Source organism: Alligator sinensis, unplaced genomic scaffold (genome assembly GCF_000455745.1).
Source record: "Alligator sinensis unplaced genomic scaffold, ASM45574v1 scaffold1027_1, whole genome shotgun sequence".
Classification (NCBI taxonomy): domain Eukaryota; kingdom Metazoa; phylum Chordata; order Crocodylia; family Alligatoridae; genus Alligator; species Alligator sinensis.
Window position 1 is genome coordinate 250103 of NW_005843209.1, and position 16778 is coordinate 266880.

General features: G+C 48.5%; 1 long non-coding RNA gene across 2 annotated transcripts; it reads left to right on the plus strand.

The window, feature by feature from the left end:
• The first annotated feature begins 6225 nt into the window (after window positions 1-6225).
• Window positions 6226-16244, plus strand: LOC102385403. 2 transcript variants are annotated; one of them, XR_325402.1, is made up of 3 exons: window positions 6226-6297; window positions 11639-11754; window positions 16178-16244. It is a non-coding gene; the product is annotated as an uncharacterized LOC102385403 (long non-coding RNA). The 2 variants fall into 2 exon arrangements; XR_325401.1 differs by lacking the exon at window positions 6226-6297 and adding an exon at window positions 10456-10490.
• Window positions 16245-16778: the final 534 nt, after the last annotated feature.

Below are 16778 nucleotides of genomic sequence, written 5' to 3' on the forward strand. Positions count from 1 at the left end.
CTGAACCAGACGGAAGTAAGTCCCTCCTTGGGGGGTCTGTTTCTGGGTTTTGGGCCCCTCCAGTGTTCTCCCTCACCTCCTTTCAAGCCTGTGGGGGCGTGTTGCCACCACAAATGTGCTCCCACAGGTAGTTGGGTTTTGTTGTCTTTGATAGATTCTGGTTTGTGGGGGTACTGGAGATAGTTGGCAGGTTTTGTGTTTTGAGCTGTAGGAAGTTGGCTTTCATTCTGGTGATGAGGTTAGGCGCTTGTTTGAATGTACAAACAAAGACAAGAAAACTCAACTACCTGTGGGGCCTACAATACAAACCACTTTTCAGAGCTGGGCCTATGAACTGCATTCTATCAGCCTCCTTGGTAGTAGGTACAGAAACTCATGGATTCAATATAGACACTGACAGTGGAATTCTGGCACATTGCGACCTGACGGACATCTGACACCCCAGGCACCTCTGCAATTTTACCTGTGCTGCTACATCCCCTTTCCCCCCCTACCCCTCACCCCAGCCTGTCCCTCACCCCCTGATGCCTCCATTTCCATTTTCACTGACTGGCTTTTTTGCCTGCATTGCGGGCCAGGCCAGCCTTTGGCTTCTTTACTATTCCTTCCATCCAGGACCAACTGCAGGTACTTCCTCAGCCTGACAAAGGGTTTTCAACCCTAAAGCTTCCATAGATAAATTTTTAAGTACTTCTTTTTTTCATAATACACATATAGACATAAAAACACAAGATAAGCCATCACGCACCATGAATAACATCATATGTCCAACACAACACAACATATTTACTTCTTGCTGACAATTCCTTTATAAAATGACAGGCTCTGTGACAGTTCTGTTTGGGTACCTTCGATGCTGCTGCTGATGCTACTGGTGTTGAGCCAGCTAAGTTATTGTACCTGTTGTCACGTAAAGCGGAGGACTGGGCGTGAGGCTGTAGGGGAGGAGGAGGCCTCACTGGGGCACACTGCTGTGTTGTGCAAAGGCCTCAGCGCCAGGAAGGGTGCACCTTAACACACACACAATGTCACCCACCCACATGATGAGTTTTGCCTGTCAGAAGCTTGGGGTGCAGGGCCCTGGATGACAGACTCCCCCAGCGAGACATACACAGCTGGCAGTCTTCGTGGCCTGGCAGGACCCAGCACTCAGGCCTGCACTAGGACATACACAGCTGGTAGGCTTTGTGGCCTCACCAGGAGCTAGCATCCCTGCAAGTTGCACCCAAATTGGAGCTAAAATAACAAAGTTGTAGATATTTCATTCATCCCCCATTATAACCTATAGCCAGATCTCCAAGGTGGCTCCTAAGTTTCAGTGCCGCTTCGGCCGGATCGAAGTGGTAAACCAATCCGGAGCTCCAGATCAGATCGTGGCCATCTGAAGTGGCTGGATCCAAAGCCAGATTGGATTGCTGCCGACTCGCACAGGCCTATTTATCAGTGTGTTAGCTGGAGAAATGCAGAGAGAGGGGAAAGGGCAGAGATACTTGTCTGCCAAAAACCCCCCAAATAAAGCAGGAAGACAAATGCAGCTGCAGCAGTAATTTCCCCCTGCTCTTCAGCTTCAATATTTCTTTGCTAAAACCCATTGTAGCAGTGAGCCTGCACTGCACAGCCAGACCCAGGCACTTCTGAATGTTGTGAGAATAGGGATGGGGACTTTTTAGTTGGCCCTTCTCTGTGTGACAGGATGAGTCGTGCTTAGGATAAAACCTTTGATCCTGTGATCACTACTCCTACTCCATGTCAGTATTCTTTCTTACTCATATCCTTACCCTTATCAAATGCTGGGTTAATTGCTGATAGGCTTTCCCTTGTGACTTAGCCTTTCCCCCAGAGTTTGCCATAGTTAGAAGTGTGTATGTTTGAAGTGATGTTTTATTTCTAGGTCACTCTGGGAGTCCTGAGGGAACATTTCTTCATTTGTAATCCCTCTCCACTTCTGTCCTTCTGAGCCCCCAATTTTGTATCATTCCTGGGTCTCCTCTTGGGTAGAAACATGGAGAGAGAATTCCTGACAAAGTTGGCTAATGTTACTTTTGGAGTGACCCACTATCAGAGCCAGAGGGGAGGCAGGAAAATGATGGTTCAGGAAGAAGGCTGTGGATGGTAGACATGAAGATAGAAACAAGTGGAGTGGGGGAGGTGTGAAGTGAGGTATAGGCTTCTTACTGAGCCTTGTACAGCTTGTGTTGTCAAACTTGTGCTCAGTAGTGTTCGCTTGTGGAAAGTTAGCTTCTTTTGGGGGACTATAGAAACTGTATACCTATAACAGGGCAGCGAACCTGCAGCATGGGTGCCGCAAGTGGCATGTGGCAGATCAGCAAGGGAACAGGTAGCAGGGATAGCCAGGGCAGGGAGCAGGAATCAGGGCAAGAGAACGAGCAGAGAGCATTGGGCAGGGAGCAGAAAGCTGCGGAGATCAAGCAGAGGAAGAGGATGAGAGTGGCGCTTGGGGAGGGTGCAGACCAACTTTGGGCACACCTGCCAAAAAGGTTGGCCTGCACTATTGTATAGTAGCTTTCTCTATCATGTCTGTGTATGAATCTAGTGATTGTGTGGCAATGCCTTTTCACCTCTTTGTGCTGCCTTCCTCCCCTTTCAAATATTGCTGGTTTTGTTTTATAAATGTAATTTGCAAAGGACCCAGTAGTTTTGCATGTTTGAAGGGGTCAGGGGATGCATTCACATTGGCATCTTATTTTCCTATACAAGTGGCACCACTCTTGATTGGGATTAGGAATGGCAAAAGAAAACAGATGTATTCTAGTCCCAAGGGCTTCTGTTTAAATTTCTTTTTATTCAGGCAGCTATAGAAACAGCACTCCAGTCCAGGAGGAATACACAGGGATCTCATGAGGTTGAAGCTGTTATGTCTACTGAAATGAAATAAAATGCAACATTAAAAAATTAACACTACTACTACCATTATAATGATATATGTAAATATATCTGTGATTTCATTATATTCATTCATTATATTCAGTTGATATTCGTTATATTCATTCAGTAATACTTATTAATATTCAAGAATCTGGCTAGGGACTCAGGTTTACTGGATGGTGAATTTCTTCCCCCTGTATAGATCAGGAATGGAATCTGTATTTCTAAATATCTGTCCCTCTTTTGTCTCTTCTAATACTCTAACTGGATAGGACAGTTTCTTCATCTTCTATACGTGTGCTCTGAGAGGGGGATGAGGGGATGGCGCTTTAATCAGAGGTTGTGTGTAGATGAAATGAAGGGCATGTGTGCACAGCACTTAAAGGCAGGTTAAATGCTTCTGCATCGCTTTAATGGTGTTGGTGTTTACACGCATCAGTGGTGTATTATGCAGTACTTCCAGCCACTGTAGCAAATTCGGCAGCGTAATGCGCCTTAAATGACTTGGGATGCAGCAAACTAAAACTCCTCTGAGGAGTTTTAGTTTGCTGTCCTACCACCGTGGAGTGAAGCGCCAGGCTCCATGCAGCTCAGGGACTCTGCAGGAAGCCCGTGCAGGCAGCCTGGCAGCAGCCCGGGAAGGCAGGCTCAGCTCCACCCCCAAAAAATGGCAAGCTTGATCCTTTTTTTTTTTCCCCCCTGGAGCCTGCCTGCCTGCCTAAGCTGTGCGGGCCCCAGTGCTTCCTTCTGCGGCTGCAGTGCCCCCCCAGGACTGCCTGAGCTGGGTGCCTGCAGGTGGGTGCCACCTGGGGGGGCACCACTGCCATGGAGGGAAGCACCAGCCCCCCCTGCAGCCCAGGGACCACTCCTCTTGCTGCCAGCTTGCCCTCCCCTCCCCGCCGCCAGAGAGGCAGGGAAATGCATGGGGGGGGGCATGACATGGGGGTTTACCTGGCCCTAAATTGAAGTGGTGTTTTTAAAAACCCACCACTTAAATTTAGGGCCCCCTTTTTGTCTACACAAGGCCAGAGTGACTCTGAGAGCCAGTCTAATTAAAGAGCTCAGAGCATCATGTGCATCAGCGTCCCCATGCTGAATAATGGCGGCAGTGGCACTTTAACTAACGCTCAGTGAACCAGCTTTAGTTAAAGCACCCCAACACCATTTTTCAGTGCAGGGACACATACACATGGTGGTGAAGTCTGCTGGAGCACAGTAATTACCACACTCCAGCAGAGTTAATTAAGCAGGTCTGTTCCGACGCACTTTATTACAGTGCATTGGGCAGCCTCGATGTATGTGTATAGATGCCCCTGAATGTCCCATATTTTGGCATATCACATTTCCAGTGTGTGTGTGTGTGTGTGTGTGTGTGTGTGTGTGTGTGAGAGCAGGGCGGGCGGTGGGTGTTTCCTTCCATATTTGAGCAATACAGAGTCTAGCTGCTAAAACCCAGAAGATACTAGCTTTTCATTCTGCACAGGGTAAACTTCCTTTACTGGGCCACCCAACAAGCAAACGTCATGCCCTCTGAAGAGCCCCACTATGTTGCACATTCCTGGAGGCAGTAAAGATAGAGAGAGGGAGGGGGAGGTACCAGATAGATTGCTCAGTAAAAGTGAATTTCCATTCAGAGTCAACAAACTAATAATAAACTGTACTGGGAAGGGACCAGGGAGAGAGATAATGAGATCATAAACCATTTGGCAGTGGATAACATCAACACAAGAGAAAAGTATTATTTATTTATTTATTTAAAGTGTAGCCCAGGCATATACAGGGTATGTACCCCTACTCTCCAAACTGAAGGGGATTGTCAGCAGGCAGAGATGCTGTGGGAGGAAACTGTCAATCGCAGTTTCCGCTCAGTTCCCTATACAGTCAGGCCAGGACTCAACTGCTTAACTATATACAGGTTTATTAATTAATAAAATAAAGTTATATACACACACATATATCTACATATAAATAATCACTTATTCAGTGGTACAGGACTATATTATATACTTGACTTATACCTCCTATAGAGCTTCAACCCACACAGGTAAGCAATGGATCTGGAACAGGTAAGTATAGGTAAACACAGGTAAATTTAGCATGTCAACAAAGATAAATGCAATTAGCTATTTACAGTCCATGAAAGAACATTGTCATGTATGCAGTGGAAATCAAAGATAAGAATACACTTGTACTCATATAACAGTGAAACCTCAAATGCAAAATATAAGGTGTAAATGACAAAATATGAGGCGCTCGCTCATCCTTCCAGGTGTTGAGGGTGCTACTATGCTAAGGTCTCCACATTTAATGAGGGGAGGCCTAGCTGCAGCTCTGCCAGGGGAAAAAGGGACAATGCTCCAGGCCCCTCTAACCCGTCGTGGGCTGGGACAGGACCCCTTACCACACAGGGGCTTCTGCTGGCTCCCTCCCGAGGGTTCCCTCCCCTGTGGGATACTCTTGTTCTCAACACTCATGACCCCTGGTGATGCAGGGGTGCTCTGGCTCTGTGGGATGGGCGCCTCTCCTGGCACGGTAGGTGGCCACTGCTCAGGCTTTCTCCCATCCTGATGCCTGCTCATGGCCCTGTGCACCATTTGGCTCACTCCTTAAGGTTGGGTTGGAGACCCGGGCTACCTTGTGTGACACCAGGGCTTGATCAGCTCCTGGACCCACTGGGGGGGTATTGCCATGTCAGCAGCCTGACCACATACCAGGGGTGTGGGACCTGAGCCACCTTGAAGCAGCTCCCAGAGTCCTGGTCTGCTCTTGGACCCTCTGTGCAGCGATCTCTGCACCACACTTCTAGCTGCCTGCCGGGGTTGCGGACCTGAGCTGCCTTGAGTGGCTCCCAGGGTCTGGGCTCTGTGCACCAAATCCATGCACCACTCCCTGGCCACCTGCCAGGGGATGCAGACCCAGACTGCCACAAGCAGCCCCAAGGTCTGAGCCCCATGTGCCACCCCGTGCACCAATGGGGCTGAGGCATTGGTCCCGGCAAGGGGTGTCTTCAGGGCTCTTCTGGGCACTGTTTCATCTGCTGGGCAGCTCTTCCCCAGCTCTTCCTAGCCCCTTTTTCCTTTGTCATCCCCTGATGCGTCTGACATATGCTGGGCACACGGCTCCTTTTATTCTCTTCAGAGGCTCTGCCCCTGAAGTCTTGCTGGACCTGCAAAATGCAGGCTTCAATCAGGTCTGGGAGGCTTCTTGCCCCTCCCCCTCTCCAGGCAGGGCAGGGTTGGCTCCTCCCAGTCCTTACCTGAATGGTGGATGGGCTCCACCAATCAAAATGAAGATTTTTCAAGTGCAGGACATGCTGGGCTGAATCGGTAAGTCCGACACAAAAGGGAAAACCCATTCCAGTGGTTTCTTTTCCTTAAAGGCATTTTGGACTTAGCTCTTCCCACACTACAGGTACTGGTTGCTAAAGGGTAAAAGCTGGGTTAATAGCCTGACCATGGGTTGGAATTAGGTCAGTTGGACTCTTTCTGGTGGAATGTGGTGCTATAACCTATTGCTCCCACTGCCAATGGTGGAAGGGGACCTGGCTCTGGCTGTCATTGCCAAAGTCCCCTGGACCACGCTAGGAGGGGGTTGGCTCTGCCCCTTTCACACCCAAGGGCTTCTCTTTCCCATGTGTGGTGGGGGGTGTTAGTGTTTATTCTATCCTCAGTTCTCTGTCTCAAAATGTAGGTCTTTCTGAACAGATTGGATCTGCCAAACTGGGCCACAGATTTTGCCAGAAGCAGGTGTCTCGTGTGTTGCATTTGCCATCTTTTTCCTGTGGGCCTGAAAATATTTCCAAACCAGCCTTTCCCATAGCCATAGGCACTGGGGTTCTTCATGTTCAGTCCTGCATGTAACCATTTTAGGCAAGAAGTGAGAGACCAGAAAAGGAATGTCAATTCACATCAGGCATGGCTGACTTCAGATTTTGAATGATGGCGTGTCTGAGGCCAAAGTAGGGTTAGTGCTGCAGCCCAGCATCCCCCAACACCATGCTGAGGTATTGATTCAGTAGTGATGGCGAACAACTGAATCCCTGGGTTGCTGACACTGAGTGCAGACAGCTGTTCAGTAAGTCATGAACTAGTAAGGAACAGTGAGCAAATGCAACTAGCAAAGCAGGGGCTAATTTAGTGGGGGTGAAATGAAAACAGGTGAATGGTGCCTTGGGAATCTGGCTGCTGCTGTTTTAATTCCTGCTAGAATGGACAACACTTTCCTTTCCATTCAGCTCTGCCCGTGAGGGGGATTATTTCAGTCAATAGTTCTCATGGGGGGCAATGTATTGCTAACTCAATGCTGGCAGCTCCCAGCTGGAGGCCTGCCTGGGCTTTTTTCTCTGCTGTGCTGTAGATGTGTTGTTGCTGTTCCCATTTGCTCTGGGCTCTGATTGATGTTGGGGTGCCTGGCAGGGGAGAAAAGAGATGTGTGCATTGCCTCCCTTGTGTTGCTGTAGGTAGGAGGCAGTTGCACGCATCCCACCTGGCTTGGAGAGGATAGGAAAAGGGAGAGGAGAGGAGGGAGTGGGCTGAGACCAGCTCCTATCCCCTGAAAGCTTTCTTTTCTCCTCTGAGGGCTTGGTTGGGAGGAGGCATACCCTGGCCCTGATGTTAATTACCTCCAAGGACACACTTGTGTCTGGAGCAGAGGAAGGGGACAAACAACAACCAGTACAAGGCTGAGGGGTTTTGGAGCAAATGAGACTGACCCAGTGACAACAGTGGGTGGGGCTGGATCATCTTCTCTCACCAGCAGAACCCCTTCTGCCCCACATTAGGAGGGCCTGGTTTTGCCTCTTCTCTTTTGCAAAGACCTCTTGCACCATGCCCCTGCCCCTTCTTCCCAGTTCAGCCACCAAACAGGGCATGCAGAAAACAGCCAGGCTACTTGACAAAGTGGTGATCAGGGAGCAGCAGTTGCATTTTGAATGAGCCACGGACTCTGGTGTCTTTATTACTCAGATAGTCAGATGACCTCTCAGGGCATATCGGCCTAAGCAAAAAACATGCTTCTGGGCATTTGGAGCACTTGAGGTCTGAATCTGTCTGGCTCCATGTTGGGGAGGGAGGCCAAAGGATGGGTACTTCAAAATTACTAGCACCTCTCCTCTCACTAATTGAAAAAGCAGCATCAGGCCCAGCCCTGCTGAGCGGTCTTGTCAAATGGAATCAGACTGAAGGAAACTAGACTGCAGGAGGGGATGTGGCAAAACTGGGTCATTGAACCAGACCCTTTGTGAAGTATTTTGCTGAGACACCTCGCCTAAAAACACCAAGTAACCTGAATTTTCCAGGGTGGCCCCACATTTCAAGGCCATATCCCAGAGTTCTAAAGAGGGCATCTGAAATAGGACTTTTGTTCTAAATTAGCCAGGCTGCCCTGTTCCCTGCAGTCAAAGGAGCTGTAGGGATGTAGCCCCTTGGGTAGGTCTTGTTTATTTTCAGTGAGGTAAAATAAGTACTTCTGCTTTAAGTGACAGAGTAGTTCCATCCAATCTTGACTGCCTTCTGCTACATCAAGGTAGAGGCAGCAGTAGAGTTTCATCTTGATTATGCCAAGTTGTGCAGGGTAAAGAAAGGCTCAGGCTCCCACATCTCCATGAGTCTTAGCTTATGGGAACTGTATGTACAATTCCTGAGTGTCTGGAAGGGCCTCATGGCCCTGAGCAAGTAAGTGGTATAAGTGCTGGCACAGAACAGGTACAAGAGAGCCTCTTACTGGCCCTCAGCATCACTGTCTTCCTAGAAACTATTTGTGTGCGCTTGCGTGTGTTTGTGTACAAAAGCAATCTGTCTCCCTTATTGGGAGTACTAGTATTTTAAGTACATTCTCTGTCTTGGCATTAATATGTCCCCTTTGCCTTGCCCTTGGGCAGGAATGAATCCCAGCTTATTAGAAAGATAAGATCTGTCCTCCTGGTGATTGGAGTCATTGCACTGCACAATTACATTTCCCTAACAAGGATGAGAAACATTCAAAGGGCAGCACAGCTGGCTTTGCTCATGGGGAACTAGGGCTCCTGCCTGGTAGCTCTGTGTTCCATTGTCTGAGGAGGGACAGTGGTGGGGAAATGGAGTTTGACATGAACCCTTAGGGAAAGGGTGACAGCATGGTATAGAGAAAGTGCTGGATGTGTGTGTGTGTGTGTGTGTGTGTGGAGTGAAATGGGAAAACCTCAGGAGGCTCTGTACCAAAACATAATCTCTGTTTTATGCTGATCTCAACCTCCCTTTCCAAGTACTTGCAGATAGTTAGGTCTTCCAAACCAGTCTCTATCTCTCCTTTTCAACCATTCCTGCACTGCTGCTTTCTCCTTAGTTTAGCTGCCCATTGAGTTGTCTTTTGAAGATGCATGTGATGTGTTGTGTGTTTGTGCACATGTATTCATAAGTATTTCTAGCATGTTTCAGCTGATGATCTCAAGGAGGAAAGACTGTATCAGTGTAAAAGGTTTGCAAAGAGCCGTTTGCCTCTTGATCAATGATACAAAGACTGTATTAGCTCTCTGGACATATTTGCATTATCTTTGGTTATCTATCCTTCAGGTACCCAAATGTTTCTTCTCCTTCACACGTGTCTTCCTTTTTTATCAGTCACCTCCCCTCTCTCTACTGAATAATTGTGTTGTATCTTTGTGTTTGAATCATGGTCTAAAGTTTTCAGGGTAGAGAATATCTTTTATTGAATGTTGGTAAACCCTGACATTCTTCCTGGGAGCAGCAGTGGAAGGAAGGGCTGTGTAGCCAGAGAGAAGGAGGAGAAAAATGAGAGAGAATCAAAAGGAAACACAATTCTGAATGTATTAATTCTCTAGAGGAATAGCTGCATCTGATCTGAATACTGGACCAAGCCTATGCATATCAATACCCATATCAGGCTCCATATGCAGTCTTTGAGAGCAGTGCCTCTCTGTTACAAAACAGAATGGATTTTTTGACTAGCAAGATGCCTATAAATGTAAATTCCCTCAAGGTGCAGGATTGGTTTTGATCAGCCCTAATTCTGCTACAAGACCACATAATGTATATAGATTCTGGGTTGGTATCAAAGAGGCTGATCTGAAGCCATTCTCTTTGATGCGAAGGTGATCTGGAATCAGAATCTGACATTACCCAAACATGACAGAACAGACCATTAAATCCCTCTGGAGCATTATGAACTGGCAGTTGCTAAGGATTTTTAAATGCAAGGCAGGCTGACAACATTGTTGGGTAGTAAAAGTACGTTAAGAACTCTTGATAGGAGCAAAGCTGCTAAAGGCCTGGTTAAGTACAGAAATAGGAGCTAAGTGGTTCAGGACAAAAGGTGGAAGATGGGATATTTGCATTTTCCAGTGAAATTGGGTCTCGATGTGGTCTCAGGATTCATTTGTCTCTGAAATGTCTCTAGACAAGAGCAAACTGAAGAATACCCCATCACAAACCAAGGGCAGACTATTTCTACCCTGTACATTGGAGCAGAGGCCTGGGCCAGGCACCATCTTGGCCACCTGAATTGACAAAGAAGGATCTGCCCATCTTGCAGGCCCTGCAGAGCCTGCAGGCCCTACAGGTCCTGCAAGCCTCCCTGGTTTAGGCCCTGCCTTAGGGTGCTACTGAAGGGTAATGTTTAAGGGCCCTTTTGGTGTGGCCTTTCAGCAGGGACAGAGGGTTTTTTTGTTACCTTCCTGCTATGGCTCTTTCTTCTTCACACATTCACTTAATGTTGTGTGTTGGGGGTAAGAGGAGAAGTTATGCAGTTTTTGGGATAGCCACTTCTGTGTAGGAGAGAGGGGTATGGGCTTGGGAGGGACATAGTGGAAGAAGGGAGGGAATTCTCCTGGGTATGAGGCAGGGGAGTGGGTGGGCAGGGGAGTGGTGGAAATAAGTTTCTTATGCCTGGATGCAAATGGAAGTTGGGGTTGGTCGGAGGGTTTGCTGTTATGAGTGATAAAAGAATGGGCATGTTGGGGAGGGTTCAGGTTTGGGGGTGTTGTTTGGAGCATCTACTGTTGTTTCTTATCTGGGGGAAGGGGTTTTCATTTATTGTAAGCTGCCCTGAGCCTTTCTGGATAGGGTGGGATATTAACCTAAATATTGATGATAACAACAATGGGGGAGCTTCTGACTTGGTTTTAATTCAGCTCAGAACAGCTCAGAATTAGGGAAGATGCAGCAAGTAACACAGTGCCATTTTGCTGCTACCACCCTTGGTTCAGGTTTAAGTTCAGCCACAAGTTTAAGAATTACACAGTCCCTGGTGTACACACCCAGGAGATGAGTGAGCATTTGGAGGATTCTGGGGATACTTTTCTGTTGCTGTTTATTCCACTTGCTATGAGCACCCTGGCTTTAGGGATACCCTTGGGAGTAGAATTAAGGATCTTCTTATGGGTCCAGGAGGGAACTCAGGGCCAAAAGAAAGGACTCAGTAACTTGGACTAAAGGAGAATGTGTTTAAGGCTCATGTAATCTGTGGGCTGCAGCACTAAAGAGTAATCCAATTTCAGTTTCCCTCTCTTTCTCTCTCTTTCCCCACCCCACCCCCTCCTCTTCACACACATACATGCACAAACACACACAGGGGCAGATAGAGCTGGGGTGCAGTGGTGCAGTTGCACCATTCTCTTTGAATCCTGCTCCACCCGAACTCTAAAACCAACTGCCTGGGAGGGACAGTAGCATTTTTATTCAGATAATGCTAAGAGTCCGTTGACTTCATGGTTCAGTATTATCTCCCTAATCACTGTTAATCTCTCTCTACTCCACAGGTTTTGGGTATGACCATAAACTGCATCTGACTGGAGGACCTGGGGGCAATGTGGTGAGGCTACTCATGGTGGGGTAGCTTCTGAAAAAGACCATATGTTGCAACCTCCACAGTAAGGTGAGTATAGGACACTTCAGATCCCTAGCCCTTACTTCCTTGTGGGTACTCTTTGGTTGGAGAAAGGCTAAGGGACATCACTCTGACAGAAATGTGGGTGTTAGGCAATTAACAGGAGTTCTTATCTGTTGCTTTCTGGCAGAAGCTACAACCATTGAGGCACTGAACATCTGCACTTGGTTTGACCTTTGGATTCTGTCTCAGTGGTCTAAAGTGGGGATGGGCAGCCTCCACTCCTCCATACTGTTGCCTAGGTGTGTGCATTAGGGGTGTGCAAATCGGGCCCTATTCGATTCATATTCGGAATCGACCCGAATCAGGGACAGTGATTCAATTTGTTGATTTGTATCACTGTCCCTGATTCAATTCGGCTGAATCCGAATCTGAAGAGTTGATGCTGATTTGGAGGATCAGCAATTTGGCCATAGACACAGCTTTAAAAATTTTTTCTACATACCTCAAGGTATCAGCACAGCTTGTGAATGCTGCAGTGCTGGGCCACATGAAGCATCCCACAGAAGTGGGGTGGGACCCTCCACGTGCTCAGCGGCGAACCTGGAAGTGGACCGGAAGTACTTCTGGTCCACTTACGGGTCTGCTGGGGAGTGCGCTGCCCACCCTCCCCCACATGCCTCCCTGGCTTGGCGATCAGCTGCAGGGGGACCCCAGGTGCTCCCCTCAGATCCAGGAGGCACCAGTCACCGAGCTGAGGGGGGGAGGAGGGGCCCAGCACACTCCCTGGCAGACCTAGAAGTAGACCAGAAGTGCTTCTGGTCCACTTCCAGGTCTGCTGCTGAGCACGCTGGGGAGCCCCCTGCTCTCCTGTGGGACACTCCATGTGCACCAGCATTACAGCAGTCATGAGCCTCTGCTACCTAGAGGTATGTAAAAATAATATTTAAAACTGTCTCTATTTCCGAATCTTTCCGAATTGATTCGGAAGGTTCCAGTTTGATTCGGAGAGATTAAAGGGTCTTCTGATTCAATTTGGATTTGGAGGTTCGGTCACCGAATTGGGCCAAATCTCCACTGAATCGAATCAGGGACCGAAGCATCACACAACCCTAGTATGCATGGAAGGTCTTGGTGACTAGACCTCTTACATGTACACCATGATCCAGAGGGTCTGTGGTTGTCTACATACTCCACAGGTGTTTATAGACCCTCAATCCTTTTTAATGGTCTTGATGTTTCACTGTTCCAACTACCCTTTAGTATGCAATTTTGCTGTTTGTTAGCCATTCATGGTAATGTTCCTCTTCTATTTTATATCTTTGCAGATTGTTTATTAGGTGTAGCTGAAAGCCTTAACTCAGATTTTTCATAGACTTTTTCATAGACATTAGGGCTGGAAGGGACCTCGGAAGATCATCGAGTTCAGCCCCGTGCCCAAGGGGCAGGAAGTCAGCTGGGGTCATAGGATCCCAGCAAGATAAGCATCCAATTTTCACTTGAAGGCGTTCAGTGTAGGTGATTGAACCACCTCTGGTGGCAGGCTATTCCATACCTTGGGGGCTTGGACAGTGAAGAAATTCTTCCTTATGTCCAGCCTGAAATGATCTTGCAGGAGTTTATAACCATTCGACCTTGTCATCCCTTGGGGCACTCTGGTGAACAATCATTCCCCCCCCGATTCTGATGAACATCCCTGATAAACTTATAGGTGGCCACCAGATCACCCCTGAGCCTGCGCTTTTCCAGGCTAAAGAGCCCCATAGCTCTCAGCCTGTCATCGTAAAGTCTGTTTTCCTGACCTCTGATCATGCATGTGGCTCTTCTCTGGACTCTCTCAAGCTTCTTCACATCCTTTTTGAATTGTGGAGTCCAAAACTGGATGCAGCACTCCAGCTGCGGCCTCACCAAGGCCGAGTACAAGGGGACAATGACGTCCCGGGATTTGCTTGAGAAGCATCTATGGATGCAAGCCAGCATTTTGCTCACTTTACTAGCCGCAGCATCACACTGAAGGCTCACGTTCATCTTGTGGTCAATCATGACCCCCAAGTCCCTTTCATCTGTAGTGCTAATCAGCATAGCACTGCTGAGCCTATAAGGATGCTGCAGGTTTTTCCTCCCAAGGTGGAGAACCTTGCATTTGTCGGTGTTAAACATCATTAGGTTCTCATCTGCCTATTTCCTGAGCCTGTCAAGGTCAGCCTGGATCACCCTCCTGTCCTCAGGTGTGGATGCTTTACCCCAGTGTTTGGTGTCATTGGCAAACTTGGCCAGTCCACTTCTGACTCCAATATCCACATCATTAATGAAGATGTTGAACAATATGGGTCCAAGGACAGAGCCTTGAGGGACCCCACTGGTCACAGGGCACGATGACAATTGACTTCCGTCTACCACCACCCTCTGGGTCTGACCACAGAGCCAGTTCTCCAGCCAGCGGATTGTGGTGGACCTGTGGCCACAGCAGGGGCTATCAGGCCTGCCGCTTTCATGCTGCTGCGGCTCAACACACACAGTGTCACCCATGTCACAAGTTTTGCTTGTCCGCAGCTTGAGGTGCAGTCCCCCCCAAGCCCCTGCACCGATCTTCTTGAAACTTGGCAGACTTTGTGGCTTCATCAAGGACTACCACCCCTGCAGTTTTCAGCCCGCTTCACTTTAACACACAGAGGGTCATCTATGTCACGAGTTGTGCCTGTCAGCAGCTTGAGGTGCAGTTCCCCCCAAGCCCCTGCACCGATCTTCTTGAAACTTGGCAGACTTTGTGGCTTCATCAAGGACTACCACCCCTGCAGTTTTCACCCCCATGTGGTGTAACACATACACATGATATGAGTTTTGCTTTCAAGAATGTGGGGTGTAGTTCCCCCCAAACCCCTAAACCGATCTTCTTGAAGCTGGGCAGGCTTCATGCTCTCAGCAGTGGCTAACATCTCCGCCAGCTTTCTTGGCAGGCTTCATGCTCTCAGCAGTGGCTACCATCTCTGCAAGTTTCATCCAAATCAGACAAAACAACAATGTTATAGATATTTCATTGATTCCCCATTATACCCTATGGCCGAATCTCTGAGGCGGCTCTGAAGCTTCGGTGCCGCTTCGGCCGGATTGAAGCAGGAACCCAGTCTGGAGCTCTGGATCAGATCCCTGGCATCCAAAGCAGCTGAATCCAAATCCAGATCGAATAGCTGCCTACTCACACAGGCTTAATGTATGTTCTTTCTTCTTGTGTAGTTTGATGTATCACGCAGCAGTGATGATCACAAAAGTTCCCAAGGCACTGGGCTGGATTTCAGACATTTTGCAGCCCATCACCAACAAAGAGTTGGTTTGGCAGCAGAGGAATGATGAGGCTTTGGGGACAGTTAAAAACGTCTTGATTCTCACTTGTCAGCATATTCCTTTCAACATACTCCTTAGAAAGGTTCCTGACCTCCCACCACTCCCTGACCTGGCCCTTGAACACATCAATGCCAGCACATGGGACCCAAATGATCCCACAAGGGGGTGAGAGAGTTTAAGGTGTTCTACATGAGTCTATGCTATGAATGTGTATCATATACCTAGAGTCTCCAGGGTAGTACATGCTGCAGATTCTGGGCAGCTGCAGACCCAGGTATCCCAGGCAGAGCTCATCATACTTAAAGCAATTATGGGGTTGACCTGGCTTACAATCAGTCCGGAATCCTGAGGGCCCCAGATGACTTACAGACTTTGTCTGACTTCCCCCAGGGCTGCACCTTTGTGCTGCACTCCTGCAGACACATCACTAGCTCACTGTTTGTGGCAGAGCCCTGCTTGAAGGTATAGACTGGATCCTCAGAGTGCACCCTGGAGTCACATCCTAATCAGGGAACAGTCATTGCAGCTCTAATCCTGAAACTCCTTGTGCTTGCACTACAGTACCCATATACAGCATGACTGACTTCATTGTGGCAACAACCACATGCATCCTTTTACACACAAGAAGGTGATGGATCAAGATATAAATACATAAATAAGTTGTTTGGTAAGATGTTCCCCACATTCCCCTGCATATTTGTCTCAGACTTCTGGGTGAATGTAGCACCTCAGGCTCCTCCCTTCCCCAAGTGGTCTGCAAAACTAAGGCCAGACCCTCCTTTACCTCAGCCAGACCCTGTATATTTCATGAATGGAATGCCAGGCACAGATCTGTATATGCATGTGTGTGCGTCTACATGGGAGGATCTAGGATTTTAAGAAAGAGGGTGAAGATAGCATGGCACATCTTCATATATAACACAACACATTTATCTCCAGTTAAAGAGAAACTAGAAGCTGTACTAATATAGATGAGGGGCTAGCAAAAAAACAAAGATAACTACTGGAAAGTACACTTATTTGCTAAATTATATATAAAGTTTAAAAATAAACTAAGCAAAAAATTGTCAAAGGCTATTGTAATGTTAATTCTGTAGTCATTATAGTTAAATGTACATCTCTTATTCAGACTCATAAAACAAAACGTAGTCAGTGACCCCCAACTGCCATGGAGCGCCCCCACTGACCCCCAGCAGCAGCCAGAGGTAAGCGGGGCCCATGGTGGGAGGGACTAGCCCGAGCCTAGCCACAGGGAGGTGGCTAAGCTGGAGCTGAGGGGGGTCTCACCTCGCCCTGGCCCTTACTTTGCCCAGCTCTCCAGGGAGCCATGCGAACAGGCTGTGCAAACAGGCGCGCTGGTCTGCCCAGTGCGTGAGTTAGCATGGAGTTCATACAGGAGGGCGAGCGGAAGGGGCCGAGGCCCTGCCTGTGCGCTTCTGCCCTAAGGAAGCCAGTCCCAGCTGTAGCCAGCCCACCAGTGGCATGACATGGATGGGCATGTGCCTCACCCCTCAGGTCCCCTTGGGGTCTGCAGCCCCCCCCCCCGATTCCTCAGAGGCCTCCTCCCAGGTGGAGTCAAGGGTTCCAGGCTGCACGCAGATGAAGTCCCTGGCTCTCAGCTGCGGGGACTGCCTGTCGCTTTTTCAGGCTCTGGGGCCTGGGAGCATGGCCATCTCCCCTTGTGAAGTCTGTTCCCTACTGGGGTCTTTGGTGCGCCAGCTGGAGGAGCT